This window comes from Canis lupus, chromosome X (genome assembly GCF_003254725.2).
Source record: "Canis lupus dingo isolate Sandy chromosome X, ASM325472v2, whole genome shotgun sequence".
Classification (NCBI taxonomy): Eukaryota; Metazoa; Chordata; class Mammalia; order Carnivora; family Canidae; genus Canis; species Canis lupus.
Window position 1 is genome coordinate 34616546 of NC_064281.1, and position 8278 is coordinate 34624823.

An 8278-nucleotide genomic window follows, 5' to 3' on the forward strand; every position below is an offset into this window, starting at 1 on the left:
CAGGAAGCAGGCTCTCACCAGACACCGAGTCTGCCAGCACCTTGATCTTGGACTTGCAGCTTCCAGAACTGTGAGAAATAAGTATCTGTTTATAAGCCATCCAGTCTATGGTATTCTGTTACAACAGCCTGAACTCCCTTCCCTTCTTCCTTCCTTCTGTTTCTTTTTTTAAGATTTTATTTATTTATTCATGAAACACAGAGAGAGAGAGACATAGGCAGAGGGAGAAGCAGGCTCCCCACAGGGAGCCCAATGCAGGACTCTATCCCAGGACCCCCGGATCACCACCTGAGCCAAAGGCAGACACCCAACCGCTGAGCCACCCAGGCATCCGTCCTTCCTTCCTTCCTTCCTTCCTTCCTTCCTTCCTTCCTTCCTTCCTTTTTTTCCTTTTTTACCCTGTAAACCAATTCTGTTAGGTGACCTGTCTAAGCACTGCAAACCAGCATTGATTGAGGCCGTTTTGGGTTAATGGGTCTTCCCCAAACACCACTTTGTTGTTCAAAATAGTCATTGATAGTGTTCTCCAAAGCAAGAGATTTTTGTTAGGATTTAAATATAAGGCAACTGTCACCACACCAGTGGATCGAAAAGTTGTGGACTGTTCACAGAATGGAACACTACATAGCAAGGAAAGTCAACTAACTACAATCACGCATAACCACATAGGCAGATCTCAGAAACTACATGTTGAGCAAAAGAAGCCAAAGAAAAGGATACGCAGAGTATACTTCCATTTATATAAAATATAAAAACCTGGCAGACTAATCTATCATGCTAGGCAACATGCTAGGAGTTATCTATCCCGGGGGAGGGGGTGGGCAACGAGAAGGGGGCAGAATGGGCCTTCTGCGGTGCTGGTCATGTTCTATTTTGTCTGGGTGCTGGTTACATGGGTCTGCTCTCTTTGTGAAAATTCATGTATTCATCAATGTGTACATTTATAATTTATTTTTTTAAGATTTATTTATTTATTTATTCATGATAGACGTAGAGAGAGAGAGAGAGAGGCAGAGACACAGGAGGAGGAAGAAGCAGGCTCCATGCCGGGAGCCCGACGTGGGACTCGATCCCGGGACTCCAGGATCGTGCCCTGGACCAAAGGCAGGCGCTAAACCGCTGAGTCACCCAGGGATCCCCACATTTATAATTTGTATACTTTTTTATATGTTACATTTCAATAAAAACAGTTGAGAGAATGTTGCTTGTGTGGTACTTGAGCAATAGAAACAGAGTAAGGGAGACAATGCTGCCTTCCCAGAGCTTCCAGTCTAGCAGGGTGAAAAGATAATAAACGCACAACCACAGGGGCACCTGGGTGACTCAGTCGATTGAGTGTCTGACTCTTGGTTTGGGCTCAGGTCATGGTCTCAGGGGTGGTGGGATCGAGCCCCACTTCAAGCTCCCTGCTCAGCGAAAAGATTGCTTGAAGATTTTCTCCCTCTAACCTTTTTCCCACCAGGCGTGCATGTGCAAGCATGTGCTCTCTTTTTCTCAGGTAAATAAATCTTTAAACGTACACACAACCACATATGTTTCTGTGTAATCATGTGCATGATCACTAATTTACTTAAAAAGAAATGTGGGGCTTTTGGCTGGTTCAGTGGGGAGAACATGTGACTCTTGATCTTGGGGTTGTGAGTTCAAGCCCCATGTTAGGTATAGAGATTACTTACAAAAAGAAAATCTTTTGAAAAAAGAAAAAAGAAATGTGTGCAGGGCAGAAAAGTTTATAAAGAGGGATAGAGAAGTTGGATACAGTTCCCCTGGAAAAGTAAACTTAAGCTGAGACTTGAAATCCCACCAGAGTGTGGGACGCCTGGGTGGCTCAGCGGTTGAGCGTCTGCCTTTGGCCCAAGTCGTGATCCTGGGGTCCTGGGATTGAGTCCCACATCGGGCTCTCCACAGGGAGCCTACTTCTCCCTCTGCTTATGTCTCTGCCTCTTTCTCTGTATCTCTCATAAATAGATTTAAAAAAAAAGAAAGAAATTCCACCAGAGTGAGGGTAGAAGGGAGCAAGTATTTCCAGGTAGAGGGAATGCATGTGTGAAGGGAGAAAAGGCGGAGGGGCAGGAGGAGTGAAGAGAAGCAAGAGCTGGACTATACAGGTCTTAGGGTCCACTAGTCTGTCAAAACCATAGAAAGTTCTAGAAAATCGAGAGCAGGAGTGACTCGATGGGATTTGCCTCTGAAAAAAACTCTCAGGAAGCAAGGTGGATGGAGAAGGAAGGAGACAGAAGGAGGGAGGAGCCATACAGGTGGCCAGAAGGACACAGAGTGGAGGTGTTTAGGAGGGCAGTACAGTTGGTTATCAGTTAGAACGATTGTGAGCAGGAGAGGACGACCCCCTGGTTTATGGGATGCACAGCCGGGAGGGTGGTGCAGTCATTCATCAGACAGGGAGCCCTGGCGGAGGAGCCCTTGAGGAAGTACTATCATGAGGTCGATGTTGAACAGTTTTGAGTTTGAGATACCCGTGAAAATAATAGCAAGCCTTACAGCAGCTGGCATGTCTTCAGCACGGAATCCATTCATCATGCTAAGCATTGGCCTAAGCCATTTACTTATATGATCTCATTTAATCCTTCAGGCAACCCTAGGCATCATTCTTACTCTAAACTACAGAGGAGGCAATGGATTTGAACTCAGACCTGGGTTGAAATGCAGATTTAACCATATTCTGTTTGCTTCCCGCCCCACCCCCCTCCCCCGACTATTCATTCATTTTTTTTTTTTTGAGTAATGTAACAATGTTAGTAGTTTCAGGTGTACAACATAGTGATTCAACTTTTTTTTTTAAGATTTATTTATTTATTCATGAGAGACACAGACTGAGAGAGAGAGGCAGAGACATAGGCTGAGGGAGAAGCAGGCTCCTCTTGGGGAGCCCGATGTGGGACTCGATCCTGGATCCTGGGATCACAACCTGAGCCCAAGGCAGGCACCCAACAGCCAAGCCACCCAGGCGTCCCTAGTGATTCAACTTCTATGTTATGTTATGCTCGCCACAAGTGTAGCTACCACATAAAACAAAATGGAACGCTTCACGAATTTGCAAATTTGTGTCTCATCCTTGAGCAGGGGCCATGCTAATCTTTGTATTGTTCTAATTTTAGGATACGTGCCGCCAAAGTGAGCACTCTGCTACTATTCTTTCTTTTTTAAAAAAATATTTTATTTATTTATTTGACAGAGAGAGAGAGAGAGCGCGCGAGAGCGTGCGTGAGCACAAGTAGGGGGAGGGGCAGAGGGAGAGGGAGAAGCAGTCTCCCAGTTGAGTGGGGAGCCCAATGTGAGGCTGGATCCCAGGACCCCGGGATCATGACCTGAGCCAAAGGCAGATGCTTAACCGACTGAGCCACCCAGGTGCCCCCTCTGCTACTCATTCTAAAGGTAAACTGCTGTATTAGTCAGGATTAAGGACGGTTATGTGGCACAGAAAGGCTATAATAATAGTTGCCTGACAAGAGAGATGCTTATTTCACATAATCCATGTCAAGCTTTGAAAGTTTCTTTGTTTTCTAATATAAGATGTTCCAGACTTAGCTTGTACTTTCTGTTCCAGGTCTGGAATCAGTCAGTTGTCCAAGAGACCCTGATTCTTTTCAGTAGAAAATGGTATCTAGAAGCCACAATTTAGGGGCATGTGTTTGGCTCAGTCAGTACAACATGCAACTCTTGATCTTAGGGTTGTGAGTTCAAGCCCCATGTTGAGTATAGGGCCTACTTAAAAAAAAGAGAAAAAAAGAATAGAGGCCACAGTTTGGACACTAGGATTTCTAAACTGGCACAGGATGCCCAGAGTCAAGGCTGTATTTCCAGTCTCTCTTGCAGCTAGCTATGAGTGTATGACTAAGTTCTTATCCATGGCATATAAATGGAGCTGTTGGAGATGACTTCTGGGAGATTTCGTAAAGGAGGCAGCTGTGACTTGTCCCTTCCTTCCCCCTGCTCTCTGGAATGTGGATATGATGACCGGCACTCTGGCAGCTTCATTGAACCATGAGGTAAAAGAAATGTGTGGAGAGAAACAGAGCCAAGAGATGGTACGGCAACACAACACTGCTTACCTCTAGACCTCCCTGATGTCAATGAGATTTAAACATCTATCTTATTTTTTTATATCTTCTGTTTTATTTAAGCCACTATTATTTTATTCATGTGCTGCTGTTGTTCACCCTTTTGGTTTTGGTTCTCAAATCCAAAGTTATTCCTTACTGGTATAGCAGGGTGTTGATTAAATACATCCTAGTACAATAAAATACCATGTCGATCATCAAAAATATTGACAAAGACGTATACTTACATTGATGGGCAGCCCTGGTGGCTCAGCAGTTTAGCACCGCCTTCAGCTCAGGGCGTGATCCTGGAAACCTGGGATCGAGTCCCACGTTGGGCTCGCTGCATGGAGCCTGCTTCTCCCTCTGCCTGTGTCTGTGCCTCTCTTCTCTCTCTCTCTCTCTGGATCTCTCATGAATAAATAAATAAAATCGTTAAAAAAAAAAGGTGTTTGCCATATATTATTCTTTTAAAACTTGCTTCTAAAGCACATTAAAAAAAAAAACAAAATAAATAGATGCACAGAGAAAGAAAGTTGAAGGCGTAATCACCAAAACCTCGCCTCCCCCCCTCATGGGCTTACAGTTCATTTGTATAATAAAAAATTTAAAATTTTTAAATTAAAAGAATTTTTTAAACTCCTGCTGTACACTGGATTCACTTATTTATTTACCAGGAAATTAACAAAGACCCCAGGATTGCTGGCCTCACTGCACTGTTTCTCTGGGGAACATTTGAGTCAGAGGCTCTTGAAGTGGTCTCTCTGCCCCTACATGGGGGGCGAATCAGCCAGACCATGCACAATTCTAGCAATTTTTTGCCGTATTTTTGTGCGAATGAAAAAAAAAATCCCCAGGATGGACACCAGAGTTGGCGAACTGGTGAGCCCCGGGGCCTAACCGGGATGGCTTTATTTGGCCTAGAGAACGCTTTTATCAATGTCATGAATGATTGTGAGAGCTCACATAAAACCTGGATTACTGGCTTCTCTTTGAAAAGTCAGAAGACGTTGTAACGGTCTGACGCAGAGCAGCGCCCGCCTCTTTCCATGGGGCCCTGTTCAGTCCACATGTCACCCCAAGACGGGCACGCATGAGCAGTGGGCCCAAACTGCTCGTGTGCAGGTTCTTTGTGAAACATAAAGCCCTCTGCAGGCATTTCAATGGGGTTCCTTGGTTTACACTCACTCAAGGATTTCCCGCCTATGAAGATTTGGAGCATGTGCGGGGCAGAGGAAGTGTGATGAGAATGGCAATGTGGGACTTTCAGGGTATGTCATAACAGGAAACACTGCTTCTTTTTTTTAAGATGTTATTTATTTGAGAGAGAGAGCGCGCACAAGCAGGGGAAGGGGGAGGGACAGAGGGAGAAGGACAAGCAGACTCGTTGCTGAGTGCGGAGCCCTACACGGTGCTCAATGTCATGGAGATCATGACCTGAGCTGAGGTCAGATGCTTAACTAACTAAGCCACCCAGGCACCCCAGGAAACAGCTTCTGAGTGGTCCTTGCTTTTAAGGGATGCTTGCCTTTGTAACCCAGCCAAACGAGAAGTTTCTTTTTTTGACATCTTTATTGAAATATAATTCACATGCCATAAAATTCACTCACTTGAAGTGTATAATTCGATGGTTTTAGTAGAGTCACAGAGTTGTGCAACCATCACCATGATCAAGTTAGAATACTTACATCCCTCCCCAGAAAAGCCCCATACTCCCCTCTCTCCATCCTCCCTGGAGCCTCTGGCAACCACTAATCTACTTTGGGACTCTGTGGATTTATTTGCCAGCTCTAGACGTTGCCTATACACGGAATCGTACAATATGTGGCCTTGTGTGTCTGGCTTCTTCACTCAGCATCGCATTTTTACAGTCCTTCTGTGATGTAGCACGTGCCACTCCTACCTTGTTTTTTATTGCTGAATCAGATTGCATTGGATAGATAGACCACATTTTCTCATTTATCCATTCTTCAGTTGATGGGCATCTAGTTTCTATTTTTTGGCCCTTATGAATAATACTGCTATGCACATGTACAAGTTTTTCTGTGATGTATGTCTTTGCGTCTCTCGGGTACACACCTAAGAGTGGCCAGGGCAGACTTAACGGAAATTTTCCATTTAACTTTTTTTTTTAAGATTTTATTTATTTATTCATGAGAGACACACTGAGAGGCAGAGACATAGGCAGAAGGAGAAGCAGGCTCCCTACGGTGAGCCTGATGCGGGACTCAATTCCAGGACCCCGGGATCACACCCTGAGCAGAATGCAAATGCCCAACTACAGAACCACCCAGGTGCCCCTCTATTTAACATTTTGGAGCACTGCCAAACTGCTCTCCAAAGTGGCTGCATCATTTTACATTTCCATCAGTGGTGTACAAGGTTCCAATTTCTCCACGTCCTTGCCAAGACTTGCTATTGTCCGTCTTTTAATTACATCCTATCCTAATGGGTGTGAAGTGGTAGCTCACTGTGGTTTTGATTTGCATCTCCCAGATGACATATTTTCTTATACTTATTCACCTTTTATATATTCTATCCAAGTCTCTCTTTTTTTTAAGATTTATTTATTTATTTATTTATTTATTTATTTATTTATTTATTCTTGATAGACATAGAGAGAAAGAGAGAGTCAGAGACATAGGCAGAGGGAGAAGCAGGCTCCATGCACCGGGAGCCTGATATGGGATTCGATCCCGGGTCTCCAGGATCGCGCCCTGGGCCAAAGGCAGGCGCCAAACCGCTGAGCCACCCAGGGATCCCCTCTATCCAAGTCTCTTACTCATTTTTTTCAAAGTTTTTATTTATTATTATTATTATTTTTTTTAAAGATTATGTATGTATTCATGAAAGACACAGACACAGAGAGAGGCAGAGACACAGACAGAGGGAGAAGCAGGCTCCTTGCAGGGAGCCCGACGTGGGACTCAATCCCGGGTCTCCAGGATCACGCCCTGGGCTGAAGGCGGTGCTAAACCGCTGAGCCATCCAGGCATCCCTAAGGTTTTTATTTATTTAAGTAAATTCTATACCCAACATGGGGCTCAAACTCATGACCCTGAGATCAAGGAGTTGCACACTCCTTCAAGTGAGCCAGCCAGGTGCCCCTCCTTTATCTATTTTTTAATTGGGTAATTTAATTTGTCTCTTTATTATTATTTTTTTATTTTTTATTTATTTTTTATTTTTTTTTCTCTGTTTATTATTGAGTTGTAAGAGTTCTTTATATATTCTGGATATAAGTCCCTTATCAGATGTATGATTTGTGACAATTTTCTCTCAGTCTATGCGTTGTCTTTTCACTTAAAAAAAAAAAAGATTTTTATTTATTTAATTGAGAGAAAGAAAGATAGCAAGTGCAAGCCATGATGGGGGGTAGGGCGTGGGGAAAGGGAGAAGCAGGCTCCCTTGATGAGCCTGAAGCCAGATGCCGAGCTCAATCCCAGGACCCAGGGATCATGACCTAAGCCAAAGGCAGACACTTAATTGACTGAGTCACCCAGGCATGGCATCTTTTCACTTTCTTGATGGTATCATTTGCAGCACAAAGGTTTTTAATTTTTGGGAAAAAAAAGAAAAAAAACCCCAAAGTTTTAAATTTTGAAAAAACTTAATTTTTGTTTTGGTTGCTTGTGCTTTTGATGTCATATCTGAAAAGTCATTGCCTAACCAAGATTCACTCTTGTTTTCTCCTTAAAGTTTTATAGTTAGGTCATCGCTCCATTTTGAGTTAATTTGGGGGTATGGTGTGAGTTAGGGGTTCAACTTCATCCACTGCATGTGGATTCAATTTTCCCAGCATCATTTGTTAAAGAGATTGTCCTTTCTCCATTGAATAGTCTTTTTTTTTTTTTAATTTTTATTTATTTATGATAGTCACAGAGAGAGAGAGAGAGAGGCAGAGACACAGGCAGAGGGAGAAGCAGGCTCCATGCACCGGGAGCCCGACGTGGGATTCGATCCCGGGTCTCCAGGATCGCGCCCTGGGCCAAAGGCAGGCGCCAAACCGCTGCGCCACCCAGGGATCCCTCCATTGAATAGTCTTGGCACCTTGTCAAAAGTCGGTTAACTATCTATGTGAGGGTTTATTTCTGGGTCCTCTATTGTATGCTATTGCATTGTTCTATATGTCCTTATGCCAGTATAAGCCATAACATTTGGAGATGACTTTCATTTTATTCAGCCAGTCCTCTATTAATGGTATGTGGGTTGCTTCTAAT

At 43.8% G+C, this 8278-nt stretch overlaps 1 non-coding gene across 1 annotated transcript; it reads right to left on the minus strand.

Moving 5' to 3' along the window:
* Positions 1 to 3028: 3028 nt before the first annotated feature.
* Positions 3029 to 3140, minus strand: LOC112673294 (U6 spliceosomal RNA). The gene has a single exon (XR_003144724.1). It is a non-coding gene; the product is annotated as a U6 spliceosomal RNA (small nuclear RNA).
* Between the last annotated feature and the right edge of the window lie 5138 nt (positions 3141 to 8278).